Raw genomic sequence first — 17614 nt, forward strand, 5'->3', positions numbered from 1 at the left:
TTCTGCCTCGGCCCCATCCAAGACCCGCTGGAGAGAGGCTCTTTGGTTACGTCCCTTCGCTCCCCAAACTCAAGAGAAACGGGGTCCTGAATATTTTAGTACAATCTTGTGGCCTGTGCGTACAGATTAGTAACAGGGAGGAAAAGAAAACATTATTGTCCTCAGTTAATTGCTTCTTTGTGACAGAATACACTTCAAAGACACTTTAATCTCAAGTGCATCTTAGCAGAGAAAACCCCATATTACTTATTTTAAAACCCTCTATTTCCAGCAACACAGATGAACGAATTCCATATAATAGAATATTCTTCACCGAGCATCTCCACATGCAAAAGTGGAATGCGAAATTAGTTTGGGGTTTGGTTGGGGGTTTTTTTGTTTTGTTTTTTAAAGTACTGTTTTAATGAGGTGTTTAGTTTAGCACATTTGGCTCCTCCAAATTACCTCAAGGGGATTCATATGTTAACGAACAACACAGCTGTTGTTTGTGAAACCAGCCTAGCACAAGCAGAGCATGTTGTGCAAAGATTTAAATGCTCTGTTGGAGAGGTCACTGCACTCCTTTGTCTGCTGTCAGTTATTAATAATGAGCCTACTACTAAATTTTAAACACTAAGTTAATTTTTTTTTAGCGTCAAATATGTTCCAGATTGGTTCGGTTTGGTATTGAATGCTTGGGTCGAGATAGGAAAGTTGCATTCAAAGGGTGACCTGATTTTTTGCAACTGATGAAACATTTTGGGTTGGGGAAGACTGGCAATGAAGTTTCAGGCTTTGGTGGTGGCCTGAAGAGGCTGTATTGAGCAGAGATAACATTTGCAATGATAATTGTTTTATAAACATGCCCTGATATGCTTCAAAAGCTTTAATTCTGAATTTCTTAAATTAAGCAGGCTTTGCTCCTGGCAAGCAATAAACAGTTTTCATTTTAGAGATGTCACTTTACATTTAAAGGAAATTAATAACTGGGAAAGAAAAAAAAATCGTGTTTGGTAAATAAGAGCAAAGAATCTGTTTCTTTTATTTCAATTCAAGCATCCAATTAAAATCAACAGAACTCCTCGTTGAACAAAACCTCGATTTTTAAGGGCCAGAGTGACAGAATTTACATGCTAAAACAGGAATCCCAGTTCTCACCATCTCATGGGAAGCAGGATTGACCGAGTGATGTGCTGGTAATGCTCTGCAGATCCCGGAGCCTGCCTGGCTGCCGTGGCTGCAACACGGCATCGGAAAACCCCGCGGGCAGCAGGTTGTCCAGAAGACATGGGCTATGGACTGCTGCTTCACAAGCTACTCACACATAGCACATTTCATATCATTCTGGCTCGTAGATCATTTAATCATTTCGATATTTGTGTTTGATTTCCTTCATGTGCTTTATTACTGAAAATAAGTTCCATGATTAATCATTAACATCAGAGCAACCTCTGCTGGCTGGTGGAGACAGAGCTCTTTTCTTAGCGGCATAGCACATTAAAGGATTTGGGTTTGATATATCTGCTGCTCAATCCAGGCTTTTTTTCCTCCCTCAGAGGCATTAGTATTTAAGTATAAGAAATGATATTTTGCCTAGAATTTAGGTAGAATATAAAATAGATGTACAACTGGAGCTTTGCCAGTTTGAAGCACTTCATATTGGCACTGTAGTACTGAGAACAGTGGCTTCTGTCAAAGCAAATCCAAACGTGGAGCAACTTTCTTGAACACAGAGCAAGAATTTCATCTAGGCCTCCGTGATACAATTCCAAAAACATAATTAAGCTGAGACTGGAGAACAAAGCCTTTGCTGAAGACAGAGAGGTTATCAACTATTGTCAAGGAGGTTTTTTGTAAATCAAGTTTTCAGAAAGATTTGGTGTTCCTAGAAGACCCCCTTCTAAAAAGAAAACAATCCATGCTAGGGGAAAATAAAATAACTTTTTACCAATGTCCTTGTACTGCTATTTTACAGATGGGAAACTGAGGCACAGAGCGTCCCTGAGACCCGGCTCTCCCAGGTTATTTACCTCGGAAATAACATTGGAGATCAGTGCAAGCTCACAGCCGTTCAGAGCACAGTTAGTTTTTAAGACTGTGGGACACTTTCCATCCTATGCCAAGGCAACCACCTGAGAAGGATGGTAGGGATGACAGTTAATGTTACCTACAGCGCCTGCTCATTGAGTGCTCATCTGTCCCCAAGGAAGTGGGCTAAAATCAGCCATTCATTTAACACAGGCTATTGAAAACCATCCATGCACAAGCCTTTTACTTAAGCAGATGAGCTGGATGCAAACCGATAAACTGGATCGGTAAAATTATATTCATCCTTTCCAGTTTGCAAACCCCTCTTCTGAATGTTCATTGAATGGGGATATACGGAAAGTGGTGGGGGACTTTTGCTTTATTTTTTATTGCTAACTCTGTATAATGGAAGTATAGCAAATGCAGCATGCTGGCTATTATTTGGACATCACGAGTACTCAGTGCAAAGATATGTAATACAGTGAATAAGAGGCTGTTCCCTTGCTCAGCATGGAACTAGAATGACTGCCAATCGGGAATGAAGTCACCTTCCATTTCAGGCTCTTTTATCAAAAAAGGATGAGTCTTCCTGTGGATCTGGATTTGCCACATATGTTCCCTAGGAAATGGTTGAGAAACCCAACATTTCTGGAAGGTGGGGAGCTTGGAAGTACATTTACACGCTCTCCCCCATCGTTCAGGCCAGCCACTTGTGTTCAGCTGATGTGAGAGAAACCCTCTCCTCCAGAGGACAGCTCTTGTCCCCACTGTGGCTTTGCAGCTCCAGTAGCTTTATGGCTATCTCCTAGGACGTGACAGGCCTTTCCATAGGGAGCTAGGATTAGTAATGGGTCAGCAGAAACCACTAATGATTTCAGAACCTCCCAATACTTCACCTGGTTCATTTACGGATTCCCCAAAATATATATGTTAACAGAGATTAGAGGTTCAGGAGGGGATGGATGGCTGGCAGATACTGGGGCTTCACCAATATTCCTACAAGTAGAAACCCCTAGCCAAGAAAGAAGGATTTCCTATAAATATTTAAGTAGCGAAATTAGAGGTTCTTTTAATAAGTAATTAAAATTTTCTAGATATTTCTACTGATAAAGCCAGCAAAAAGCTAATAACATCTGAAGGCATAACAAGTCCTGCAGAAAGGAACTTTTTCGAGTCCTTCAGAAGAGAACATATCTAGTGATAAAGGTGCAGAGTCATCTCACTTGTGGCCATTTCACATAGCAGCATACACAAGCATTTTCCCATTTATATGAACAAGCACTGACTTTCTGAGATGGTTGTTAGACCCTTGTATTTAAATACTAATAGCTCACTGATGCATCGCCACTGATGCAGGGTGTCATTTCTGATAAAAACCCAACTCTTTTCCTGTATCAAAATGCACTTATTGTGCAGTAATTTAATGACATAGCTCTTCCCTTTTATGAGCTCTGAAAATATCTCATTAAGAGTTTCACAAATTACTGCAATAACTTATGCTGACACACTCATTTGTTCTCATCTCTGAATAAATCTAGTTGACAACTTTAATAGAATAAAGCAGGGATTTCCCAGACTGTGATTCAGCGTTGAGCTTCACTCAAACACCTCGATGTTATCTTGAGCTTGAATGTTTGATTAAGCCAAGGTGTGAGCTGCCACTTCAGACAAGCTCAGATGAGACCTGTGCATGCTGTATGGCAGTAGCGGGAGAAAACTGTTGAAATGTTTTTCCTTCTCGCTCAGATCTACTATTTCAGCACTCTTCACCATCTGGTGGAACACTTCAGAGAAGAAAACAGTCTTGCAGTGTCTAATTTTGCCATGGTTTTGGAACATTATTTTAATGATCTTTGTGTCATTTAAGTATGATTACTTGTCCTCCAAGGCTTTTCCTGTTTACACTTAAATAGTATTGGAGCATAGCCAGATACACTTTAAAGGAAATGGTACAAAATACTACATTGTTATCATAAAAGCTTAAAAGCAACATTTACAATTAGGGGACATAGCTGGCACTTTGCATTCTGGTAGGTTTTTTGTTTTGATCTTATTGTAGTAGTAGATAAATAAAATTAAGCAAGCAAGCATAATTACCAGTTAAATTTTACAAAATACCGAAGAAATGGAGGGCCTAATTCAAAGGGGTGGTAATGGTGTAAATAATTAAGTCAAATTGTTTTCATTTTCATGCTGCATATTGTTTTCTTCAGCCTGTAACAGTACAAGGCAAAGTATATGCAGTGCTAGAACTAGACAAATAATAGATAAATTTATCCATAAACACTTTGTGGATGTAATTAGAAGTTCACTGCAGCAGCTTTCACTACTCTTTATTTTTTTTTCTCTAGTTTCTATAAATATTTGCCTGGGTAAATTTTTTCTTTGAAGAACGTAGACAGAAGCAGAATCCACTACAAAAGTTTTGCGAAACCATCTTTGCTTCTCGGCTCGAATGGCAACCGGGTCCCCAGCAGTGTCCACGCCGAGGTCTGCATCCTCAGCACGGACCAGGCAAGCAGGGTCCTCTGCCTGCAGCATGCTTAGCAAAAGGGATGGTTTGGAGGGTTTTTGGAGACGGTGTGAGATTCATTTCCCTTCTTGCGTTGCTTAATGTCCTAAATAGAGCTTTTCCAACCCGGAGATACAAATTACCTGGCAGATACTGCCAATAAACTCACCGAACCTCAGGGCTCCAACAGTAATTTCTGCTAGAAAATGGAGCCTGGCAAATAAAATGATTGTGCAGGGTAAATACAGTGCTGAATACAAGAGGAGAATGTGATCGCTTCAGTTCAGTGCTGGTGTACTTTTCTTCAATGAACTCATTTCGGTGCAGAGCTGCGATAACACAGGGAGGATGCAAGCTCAGGAGATCCTTTGGGGGTTGGCGCTTACCATAGCAAGGCTTTGAATGCCGGGTAATGGTACTGAAAGGAGCATTTAGAGCAAATACCACATCGGCAGCTCCTGGGCTGAAACCTGTTTGTGTAACTACCTCTCGGCTTATTTTGAGCATAGTACAAATTTATTAAAATTATAGTTTTGAAAATTCAGGGAAACAGAAGCAGGTGAAACCTACTGAATAAACCTGCCATTCAGCATGCTCTAAATGCATTCGCATTTAATGAAATCAGAGATACCATTAGAATTACCTGTACTTCCCCAGATTAGGGGGACCTTATCCTGCCCCAATGCATCCACCTAGATCCTATTAGTGTTATTAAGCCATAATGGGAGCGGCAGAAGAGACTGTAGTACTGCTTGCAGCTCTCGCCCACAGGTAGCCCGCACGTGTCGATACCTCCATCATCTCATGAGCATGGCGTGCAGCACTAGGCAATGCCAACCGTTAACTAAAAAGCTCCAGATGGGGGTCAAAACGACAGACTCCTCGGGTCTGCTAATTCATTGCATGTTCCTCCTGCAAAATAACGTGGTGCTTTCATTCACCTCTCGCTGCAGTGGAGCGCAGCTTCTGCATAGCACTACTGGCCTCTGCTGCCAGCATGGGAGAGGAGGCGAGGAGAGAGACTGTGCAGGGACTTACCACATTTCTGCTTCTCCAGAGGGCCTCCTGATTCCTGCATATGAGCTGGAGGAAAAGCAATCTTTCATCTTTACCTTATTTTCATGCTTACAAATAAAGGTCAAGGCTCCTGTGCTGTAGTCAGCGCCGTACGAGCTTTAAACAACCACCCTGAAATGTGATTGTAATTAGTTTCCTTTCAATCTTGATGTGAACAGTGATCTTAAAATGCCAGGACTGTAGCAGTGCATATGATTAACAAGCACACAAAAAGGCAGTCTATGGAAAAATGTGGATAGAAACGAACAAAATGCAAATGTTGCACTGCTTTAAATTTTATTATCCTCCCAGCTCTTCATAAAATACTGTAGACATCGTTTGATTATATTTTTAGTCTAGGGAATTAATTTTTAACTAGGGAACTCGTTTCTGTCTTATGATTACTCTTCTCCGCAATGGCCTGTAGGTCTGAACTAAAAAATCACAGTTTTAATTGAGCTAATGATGCCCAGAACTCAAATTAATCTCACTTATGTGTGTGTCATGCCATGCAATATGTGCTATAGCTGCAGGCAATGTGTGCATCTTTTCATATCAATGATTTCTCCAGGAGACTGAGGGTGTAAATCCTGGCCGGGGGTAAGTCTGCGTCCTGCTATTGTCACTGCCTGGGAGACTCCTTGGAGGTGCCTGATGTCTGTGCAACCAGTGGAGGGGAAGGAAAAACAACAAAACCGGTGATACTTTGTGATCACTTCTCTGATTTCACCCCAGTTCTTTCAAGGGCATGACTGTAACTCACAGAAGAGCCAAGGAGATGGTGAAGAGGAGAGCTGAGCCGCGTGCTCTGGCCACATCTGCTCGCAGCCCCTGGTCCAGCTCCCGTCTGCACCCATGGATGGGTGGGAACCGCTCCCAAAGAGGCAGGGATTCCCTTACCCCGCTGAGAAAGGGCAACAGGGCTGCTCCTCCGCTTGTAGCAGAACAAATGGGAAGGGGAGAGAAAAAGAAGAAATTGCATGGGGACTATTTTGCTTGTGAAACCATCAGGCTGTATTTTCTACCTGGGAAAACAAAGTCTTTTTTTTTCCAACTGCCAAGAAAATTCGCTTTATCGAGATACAAGTCTTTAAAAAAATGTTTAGAGAAAGAATAGAACTAGAAGGCCCCAGTAGAGGCACAGAGTGTTTGTTTCTATCCTGAGATAAAACAGAGAAAAGTATCTGGAGGAGGAACATGGTTTAACACTCTGCAGGTAGCTGTTGCTTGCATGCCCAGGAGGCTAGCTCGTCCTCCAGCACCCTGAGCCAGACAGGCACGGGTATCTTAACCCTTACACTATCGTCTGAGCCAAAACCGCACACCAATACCTCCCCAAACATTATTTATTTTCTCCTCCAAATAATTTGAACTTAGATACCATTGCTTTAGAATAGCATCATATCTTAATACAGCTGAGACTGTCTCCTTGCTCAGAGTATGTGGTACCCAACATCTAGATGGACAGCTCTGCTTGTTTATCTAACCCCGTGCCCACCATCCTGCTACCTTGGGCTTTCACTCTCCACACTGAAATCCACTTTAAACAGAATGGTGAAAATCCAATTGTTTGTTGTCAAAAAGTTTCAGTTTTGTGATGAAAGATGTGACCTTTCTTGCCAGCAAGAGGTTTTTTTGATTGATTAGTAAACATGAAGTAAAATGCGGGAGCATGCCAGTGTTAACTTGATACTGCCACAGGCTCTGTGCATCAAATATTTTTGCTTTATTTTGAACATCCTGTTAATGAGGAAAATATTCTAATCAAAGAAACGTGTTTCCTTCGATTCTCCTCAGAGTGTTATTTGCAGCATCAGAATAGCATGCTCAATTATGTCGGTTTTATTCCTAAATTAGGAAAAAAAAAGCTTCAGAAAATTATTAAGTAAGCCTCTTAGCAACCGTTAAGCAACATCCAGTATTAATTATTTAATCACTTTTTTATTATTTTCCATCAGGTAAGAAAAGAATAGCACACTTGCTCAAAGGATTTCTTTTCACAAAACACCTTCACACACCAGAACAAGCTCTCAAAGCAAGCGCAAGGTACGATGCCTTTGCCTAGGCAGATAGGCAGAAACCTTTACTTAAAAGCTGCTGGAGAGGCTGGTGTGACCGAGAGCAAGAAGCAGCATTTCTTTATGCGTTCTGGCACTTCAGTAAATGGCTGGTAAAGGCTCACATCCATGCTGAGCATAAGAGGGATGTGCAAAACCTGCAGAGACAGCAGCAGATGGGGCTCCTCGGTGCTTAGCAGCTTCTCAGGGTAGACGTGGGCTCTTTGGGTATCGGACCTAGGGGCCTTTTTTGGTTTTGCTTCACCGAGAGCAGTTACCTACCCTTTGGACGAGGATTCATTCACGTCAGCTCTCCTCGGCTGCTGGGAGAAGCCTCCCACCCCGCTATCACATTGCATTTTGGGGAACCCAACCATGCCAGGGCTTCCCCTCCCAGTGCTCCCCGCTCTGCATCCCCGCGGAGGCACCAGCCCACGCTCGGCTTACAGACAAGGCAGTAGAAACTGCTGATCGCTGATGCAAGATCTCAGCCCATCACCACATCTTCAGGAGACTGCCCGAGGCAAGAAGGCTCCTGAGGTTTCCTGAGAAGAGTGAACAACGTCAGCACAAAATACAGCAATACGGGCTGCCCGCAGAGCAAGCATTGGCAGGGGATTCACCGAGAGTTTTGGGGGCTCGTGCAAAACAGTCCTGTTTCCCAAATCTCCCGTGAGCCAGGCTGAATTAATTCCTCAAATATAATACATTCTAACAATATTGGCTAAGATGGCACAGACCTAAGTAAACTTACAGTTAGCATTGTTCCTTTTTTCTTCTTCTTTTGCAATTATACCTTTTTTCCTCAGCTCCTTTTGGGCAGTGTGCTCATACCTGCATGAACGTGTAGGGACGTTGTGCGCACTTCAGCTGTGAAATGGGCACACATCTTTCTTAGGTGCATCTTCCAATCATTAGCATTATTGGTAGCATTTATTGCTATTTTTATAAAATGCCTCTGGACAAACATTGCAAACTGCTGATTGAGACTGAACAGCAAATGGCAGAATGAGAAGTCTTGAAAACTCTCTCTGCAAGGGGTGGGAAGGCAAAGGACCACGGATCCTGTGAATTACTGCCATAATACAAATTTACATTTTGACATCTATAGCTTTCTTTTCAGAATCCTGCAAACCTTTGGTTGTCTTGTTCTTTTCTCTAGAGTTGCATCTACGCACTTACCACTACGGCTCCATATTGGTGGGATACAGAAAATCACTTGGCACCTTGGCCTATCTCTTGGGCTCCATCAGCAGAAAAAGGATAGTCTTCAAGTCCACATGCAAATTTTTTTCATACTTCAACAGCTAGGCCTTATGCCATTGAGCTACCTTCACTAGCATCGGTGAAGCCCTCTTTGATACCCGGAATGAGGTTCTCTCATCCTCATTTCTGCTAGGACAGTAGATTGTACCAAAGCTCTGTAGCTCTCCAAGACCTGCCCCCCATGGGTTGGAGGTCATCATCTAGGTCAGGACCGATGCTTATAAAAATCCTTGTATGGCAAGGCCTGCACCACAGCTGCCTGGCTTATACTTGATTACTTGATTTACTTATCTTCATAAACATGCACTTCTTTCCTCAACTTTTTTAGAAGTATTACCATGGAATAGTTCCTCCAAGAGCAATAAAGAAGTCTCAATATTTTTAAGTCCATCAAAAAGACTTTGCCACACTATAAAATATGGGTGCCTTAAGGGATAAGCTTCTTGCTAGCTAAAATAGTCCCTCTATACATAAATACAGAGTCCCAATGCTCTTTTTTGTGTCGTTCACAATTTCACTCATATAAAAAACTGTTTACAGCAATTCCATCAACTGTCATTTAACAGCACTTCTATACCAAGTATACCAAGATGTCATTAGTCCCTCATGTGAAAGTCATGAGTTATGTCAAAACAAATGACAACCAACTGGTCAAACTACTTGCAGCAGGGAGGAAAATTCTGAGAAAGAGGAGCTGAGGACAGTAGCAACCATCAGCAGGACGAGTACCAGGTACATGACGAAAAACTTTCAGATTTGCATTGGATGCTGTTCCTTGGTGAGTTCACATCCATCTGTCAGCTTCATTTGGGACCACGCTCTCCGATTCAAACTGATAGCAAGTATCTGAGTCAAATAAGTGAATATTTTTGCTAAATGTTGTCTGTCACATCACGTTACTCCACTTTGGTTTCTTCACCATATGTACTAACATGATGTGGTGTAACATAGCATGATGCAGTGTAAATGATTTAATGTGACATGACAGAAAAACATTGCTGCAGCTTTCAGAATAAACACCTGCTTTTAGCAGTTATTTTATCTGCTGGAAGCAGTTTCTTAAAACATGTAACCTGGGTCCTGCTAAAGTACATTGCACTTTGATGTTTGTACATCTCTAATACTTTCCATAATACGTACTTTTTTCATTTTATTTTATTCCAGAAGCCATGTTCCCTTATAGGGTTGGGGGTTTGTGTTTTTCCTTTTCATTAGAAGGAAAAAAATTGTCTTACAAAAACTGGGGGGGGAAGGAACTAATCTAAACCATGAATGGAGACACATATGGAAAAAGTTTTTATTATGGAATGAAAACACTGGGTCTGTTAACAGCAGAGAACCTATTTACCCACAGGTAATAATAATAATAACAGTAACAAAGTTTAGAAGACTTGTTTTTCCTTCAAAAACTTCCGCAGAATGTTATAAGTGAAAACTGGGTAAAAATCATCTCTCCTTGGAGAAATGCGGACACAGATAAGGCAAACATTTAACTGTTGATTTTGTATTTGCAGATGTAGGTTTTATGAATGGGAACATTTTCAATAAGAAAAGCCAAAGTTTGGGTGAGCCTTCCTAGAATTTTGGTTCATTATCCTTGACCTGACTGACAGAAATATTAGCAGTGGGAAATAAAACTGCTGGTTTAGTTATTTAAAAAATAAAGTAGTTTATTCATATTGAATATATTCTTTCCTTCCAAAAATTCTTCCATCTGGGTATGAATGCGTGAAAGCTAATTAAATTGGCAGTCACAGCTCTGTACTTCTCATTTGGAGAACCTTCGTCTCAAGCTAGAAGAGCTTCATCCTCAAGGTCCTCGTTACAGAAGTGTTTTTCTCAAGCAGAGGGAAGGGGAATGAAATGCAAGTGACTTTCAGCTAATCAGATCACAAAGTTCAAAACAGAGATGGATTTCAGGAAAAATAAAATAAATAAATTTGGATCACCACGATCTCTTCAAAAGGAATAAAACTATTCCCATGAAGCCAGATACGTGGCTTCTGCAAGCTGGAGCTCACAGAGACATTTGTCATGTTCTTTGTATAGCTGGCACCTTCTGAAGAAAAGCCTACAACTTTCACTGGGTTCCTATAAGGTGTCCACCAGCTTTCCTTCTTGCCCCTTGCCCAGAAACAGATGCCACCCTGATACATGGCATGCAGCCCTCATGTTAAATATCAAAGCAGTATGACAAATGCGGGGCTGGGCTTGTGGCCGGCGAAGAGGAAAGGGCCTTCAGCGCTGCAGGGAAGGGGGAAAGAGGCTGACGATTGCACAAAATCTGTCCTGCCACGGGGACTGCGCTGGCGTGCCAGCAGCGTGGTGGCCCTGGGGATTCCTGGGGATCCGCGGCCAGGCAGAGCAGCAGGAGTGCCGTGCTCCTGATCGGGAAATGGACTTCTACGGAGCTGCAGGTTTGACAGCACAGAGAGCCAAAGTCTGCGTTTTTTTCCAAAAGCAAAGCACCTTTTGACCTTCGGTAAAAATTAAACACTCGGAGGGATTGGGCTGAGCAGATTTTAATTTATAATAAAAGTGAGGACACCGTTGCCCGTATTTTTACAAAGGCCCCGAAGAGCTCCCTTGCTATGTGAGCCCAGCAAGTTGGCAATGTATTTTAATGTATTTATTTGATTATGCATTCATTCTTTCATTCATTCATCTATTCAGTCATTCATTCAGACACTTGTTCATTCATCCCTGTCCTTTTGCAGGAAGAGAACATAAGCCAGCAGTGGCATACTTCTTCACTGTCCTGATTTACAGCGATGTCTCTGAGTTTGTATCAATAAATCTCTTTGGCCCTCTTCAATCCAGCATTATCCCTCATTAGTGACTGGGATTTAAAAAAAGGATTAAAAATAATATCAGATTATAGATAGATAGATAGATATGTATATTGGTTGCAGTGCTTTGATTAAAGTGCTGGGTTGTTGGTGGTTTTATTTCCTTTATTTAAGACCTCTAATATTCACAGTTCTCTGCATCTTGCAGTTATTTTAACAGACAATCCCTGACTTTTGAGTAACTGGCCCAATAATTTTGCTATCAGTACCGAATGATAAGTCCCCCATTGCCCTCCCGGTGCCTGCCCAGCGGCTGTCGATGTAGAGGGGAGCTCCAGTGAGCCTGGCTCTCGCGTCTGCCTTCATTGCCTCTGTGGGATCTTCTGGTGTTTTCTGGCCCAGAGAAATATTTATTTAAAAATAACCTTTCTGGAGGGGCCATCCCTGCTCGGGTTGCTAGCAGGTAGCGACTGTATGGGCTGTGTCTAGAATTGCCTCACCGTCACTGCGCATCTCAGCCCAAACATGTACATTTTATTTGCTTCCGAGTATGACTTAAACATGGGAATATTTTCTGTGAAGAGGTCTGAAATGAAGGGGTACTACTCTTTGAGTTGGGATTACTCACACTCTAAGAGCTGCTGGAACAATTTTTCTCCCATATCTCTGAAATACCCTTAATTAATCTTGCAGACAACTTGCAACATAGTTGTGTCCCTAAACTGTTAACCTTGAAAAATATTTGACAGTGTACCAACATCTCAGAAACTTGTTATCACAGGGAATATAATAAATCCATAAATATCCCAGTTTCTCTCAAAAGTCCCAGAATAATTCTTTGTTGTGAGTCTTTTTTTTTTTTCCCTTAGTTTTCTTTTTGACCTGGTGGCAGGGGATGCAGGAGAGAAAGAAGGCATGTTAAAAAAAAAGATGCAGTTTGGAAGAAAAGGTAGTTATATATCATCTATAACTTAGTATTTTTTATGAAAAGGAGATGTCCTTTGCATTTCTCACTCATTTGCATGTCTTCAGGGCACCAGAGGACAGAGCCACTGGATGGCACAACCTGCCATCTGCAATCGGGTCAGAACTAGTTCCTGGTAAACAAAAAAGACAACACTGCAATTCACGTAGTGCAGAGCCATAGTTGGCCTATAGTTGCAACTGCTTCTTCTTAAATAAACAACTCCTATTTAAAAAGAATTGCGATGCCACATAGGTTGACAATGTGCTTAAATGCCATGTTCACTTTGGCTGAGAAAATGAGAAATTTAAAATACATGCATTCCTCTGACATCGGTGACCTCAGTAAAGTCATGGAAATCCTGAATAACTGAATAACTTTAATTAAAGTTATTAAAATGCCTTCTATTGGTTAGTCTTTACAAGCTCAGAAGCTCTGTTATATTTAACAGTCTAGCATCGACTGCTGTTGATAATGGAGACAGTCCTCTTCCAGGCCTGTCTGCTGTTCTTACTATGCTGCCATTTGAAATCATCAGGAAAAAATAATCATAAGCTTAAAAAAGCTAAAGCAGACAGGCTGTTTCAGATTATTTCAGTATATGTGTTTGCTACGACAACTGACTGTTCCTGTTAAAATCATAGTCTGGTTTTCCTCCTGAAAATCAGGTTATGAACAAAAGGTTTAGACAAAGACAGACCCAGGGAGAGAATTTAGATCTGGGTTCAAATGTGCACTGGAAATTGTGGAAACACTTTGGTTTGAGGCCTTCTCTATTTTAATAATAATGGTTTTCCTAAATATATGTATTCTTTATGTATTTCTGTATCAGGGATTAACTATGTAGCTTAGCAGAAAACAGAAAAGGAAATCATTATTTTACAATTTAATTTAGAGGAATTTGAAGGCTGGGGATCAGTAGGGAAAGCAAGCACAGCTGCATTTTTTTATAATTTTCCCGTTAGAATATATTAATTTCCACACTGCTGCTCCCTTATTTTCCGTGTGTTTGTAGGTATTATTCTCATATTTGGATCCAGCAGCCCAGAAAGCCTGAAAAGCGTGAGTCTGTTTTTCTCTAAAGGAACACTTTCTCACTTAGTTCAGACATGCCTTCAGCTTTTGTTTGCTAATCTTCATATAAAATGGTAAAACCATGCTGCTAAAATGACATTACATGTTTGTGAACTTGTAATGCGTATTCCAAAAAAGAAACTCGATATATCACGTACTTGTAGAACTTGGCTGTCCCAGAGGTGCTTCCCAGTCTGGACCATATTTTGCTTTATAACAAATCTGCAAGAGAAGGAACAACTTTCACCTTCACCGGACAAAGAGCTGGAGCTCGGAGTGGGTGACTGTGTTCAGGGTGGCTCAGGAAATGTGGGACACCGCAGGGAGATGAACCTGCGTCTTCAAAGCTTGGAAACCGCAACTGCTGCAGCACCCTCTTTTGTGTATGGCTTTTCTTCCTGGATGCAATTGCCTTCTCCTCAATCCCTTTTAATGCAGGTTTTCAAACCAGCAAACAGCCAAAACTTTTGAATGGCTTAAACTTTTACTATCCAACGTGTTAAAACATCTACTGGGAAAATATGAGGGCTGTTGTGCATACAGTAAGCATTTCCTCGCCCATGGTATTACATTTTGAAATGCTGGATTTCCTCTTTACGGGAAAGATTTATTCGACTCACTCCTTTTCGCATACTAGAACTCCTAAAAGGAGGGGTTTGTACTTCTCACTAAACACAGTCACTAAACATAGCAGATGACTGAAAAATTAAAAAAAAGAAGCTTTTCAAATGTTTGAATTAACATTGACAGAACACATTTGATCTAGACATACTTCCAAGGTTATAATCTGAACTATCACCAAATATCTGAAAGCTCGCAAAAGGGGTATTTATGAAATTTTTGTAGAAAGGCAGACATTTCTATAAGTGCAATTATCATTTAGTACCCCATTGTTTGATATTATCACCTGGCCAGTGATAACTATGGCATACAGTTGTGATATCCGGTGATATCTTTTCCAGATATTATCACTTTGTCCGAAAATAAAATCAGGTGACCTGAACATATATATTCCCCACTTGACTGCCAGTTATCTAATATGAGCTCAGAGGTCACTACCTGTTCATTCAGGCTTTTGTATTTTCAAATACATTTTTTAAAGCGTGAGATTTGCTTCCAAAGATTAGCAACCCCCCTCCAACCTGTTATTGGCTTTTTTTACTTATTTAAATCAGCTAGCTCTAACGATAGCAATTTCATCATCAGCACAATACCAATCATATCAATATATTTACACCAGGAATACCTTTAGCCCAGTGATATGTTAGCCTTCATTACCAGCTCCTTTGTTAGAGATTTTTTTTTTTTTTTGCACAGCGTTCTGTTTATCCTACGTATGCCACAGCTGCCTATTGAACCAGCACAGCAAAGGCTTCGGGGATTTCCCAACAATAAAGTTGAAATCTCTTTCCTGGTTAGTATTCAGCAATGTTGTAACATTTAGCAGACATTTTGCCTTCTCCCAGCTTTCAATAGGCTACATTTATCAGCATGGAGTAGCAATCAACATGTATTTGCTTGTGTATTTATATAAGTCAGCTGTACGCTTCCTCATTATTTGCAATTCTTCCTTTAAAAAACTTTGCTTTCTGTGTCTTCAGCAAGGAAATTCTGGGTATATATTATGTGTACACAGTTGTGTGTGGAAGGTACTTTTTGGTGTACAATAAATATATCAGTATCATCACAGGTATTTCATTAATAGCTAAGCGAATTTTTTATGTAACCCATTTTTTCATCCCCAGTTATATATGATGCTGGCATTATAGTGTCAGATAAGTTACTTTTTAAAAAAAAAGGATTGTTATTTGTATCTCTGCATTTAAAATGTCAGTTTCCTACTGGAAGCTAAATTCTAATGCTACTGGATTCTTGAGAAAGAGAAAATAATATATTCTGCAAAGCTCTGAATGTGATCTAAGATAGCTGTCCTACATACAATTAGGCTATGAATGGAGACCATGACCTTTCTGAGGAGTGTAAGGAATGACTATTCTTACTCGTTGAAGAGAAGAACAACCATTGTCTACTTTGAGTGGCCAAAGACATTCAACTTCAGAGCCGACAGAGTTTCCGTGTTTTGCCAGAACTAAATATTTCCCTTCATGGGAAAGTGGTGCTTATTCTTAAAGTAGTTGGGTGAAAATGAAGGAACCCTTTTTTTCTGGACTGGTTGTTTTAAAAGAATGAAAGGTCCTTGAAAATTGCTTGAGGGTTTGGAAGAGAAGTCATTCCAATGAAAAGACACCGGTGGGCAGAGTGCTGACTGATAAATATTCAATGTTTTATCACACTCGAAAGACACAGGCACTGTTGCAGATGCTCTCACAAGGCCAGTGCACACATGGGGACAAGAGGACACAGCAAGACCTCAAAGGTGCTGGTACAAGGGCCTCCTTGCTGCAGTCGCCAGCTACTTGCTCAGCTCCAGCTGGATTCATCGCACATGGTTCTACTGTCACAACTGAGGTGCTGAACAATCAGCCAAAAAATGGGGGGATGAGGAGGAGTGGGAGTGAAGGCTGCTTACAAAACAATGGTGACCCCATTCTACCTATTTCAAAGGGGCAAGATTTCACTTCCATCACTGATGTGTACTGGTTTGCCCCTCCAGTAATATTTTTCCAGAGTAAAGGCTGCAAAAACACACTATCCTTGAGAAAAGCCTTGATAATTTAATTTTAATACGTCACAATTCGATTTATTTAGTCCAGCTTTTCTCAACCAGTTTGTCGCAACTTCGAAGGGTCATGAAAGGCAATTAGAAGATGCAAGGCACTTAAAATCTTATTACCGTCTAAAATAAAATAAAAAGTCTAAATGTGACTCCCTCATTCCACTTATACCATAATCCCCCCAAGGTCACACCCGCACCTTTCTGAAACACGCACAACTACACTACAGAATTTAGAGTTATGGTCACAGATTGGAGGGGGTTTAATTTCACTGTAAAGAGAAGGGGGTCTCAGGTATGTTATACGTGAAATAAAGGCTCACTTGACTGGAAAGAGTGAAAGATCAAATTAGTCATTCAATAAATGTGCAAATTATTCATTAATTTATCTTCCCTCCTTATCTCATTGACTTGTCTCACCAAATAGTTAAATACAGTGCTTCCATACTTTTGTATCAAACCACAAAATTATTTTTTAAATAATATCCAATTCAGAAAAGCACTTTGGCACCCGTCTGGCCCCCACTGTCTCCAATTTAATGGGCATTAACTGTCCCAACTGAGTTTCTGGAATAAAATCCATTGATCTGTGTCAGTCAGGATCTTGAAAACTGCAGACCTGAGGTTTAAGAACCCAGTCTGCTAATATGCATTAAAATGAGGTAGGAGCCTGCACTGGACTTTGGTTCAGGCTCTGACAACCCCAACTCCAGCTGAAATTCATCCAAGTAAACCTCAAAATAAAACTGAATTTATTTGCCTGGGCAAGATTAAAAAAAAACTATTATCATCGTTACTGTCATTATTACTACTACTACTACTATTATTACTATTAAGGAGTAATCCTTTCTCTCTGTTCAGTGGGTTCTCCCTCTGTTATGGGTTTGCGTGGCGCTGGTTTTTTTGGCAGCGGGGAAGGGTCCGCAGGGCCGGCTCCTGCTCGAAGCTGCTCGAAGCTGCCCCGGCTCCAGGCCGGACCCGCCGCTGGCCCAGGCCGAGCCCCTCAGGGCCGGCGGTAACACCTGCGGGAGAACAGACCGAAGAAGGGGAACCCCCAGCGAGGAGGGGACTGGAACGGGAGAGGAACCCCTCTGCAGGGACCGAGGGCCGTGAGGAAGGAGGGGATGCCCCCGCGGCCCGTGGGGAGGCGGCAGGCTGTCCCCCCCCAGCCCACGGAGGGGAGCGGAGCGGAGGCCCCCCAAGATGGCCGCGGCT

General features: G+C 41.4%; 1 long non-coding RNA gene across 1 annotated transcript; it reads right to left on the reverse strand.

The window, feature by feature from the left end:
* Positions 1-3821: 3821 nt before the first annotated feature.
* LOC128149387 (uncharacterized) lies at positions 3822-17198 on the reverse strand. The gene is made up of 2 exons (XR_008237625.1): positions 8387-17198; positions 3822-8177 (listed from the first exon to the last, which is right to left on the reverse strand). It is a non-coding gene; the product is annotated as an uncharacterized LOC128149387 (long non-coding RNA).
* Positions 17199-17614: the final 416 nt, after the last annotated feature.

This window comes from Harpia harpyja, chromosome 12 (genome assembly GCF_026419915.1).
Source record: "Harpia harpyja isolate bHarHar1 chromosome 12, bHarHar1 primary haplotype, whole genome shotgun sequence".
NCBI classification, from domain to species: Eukaryota; Metazoa; Chordata; class Aves; order Accipitriformes; family Accipitridae; genus Harpia; species Harpia harpyja.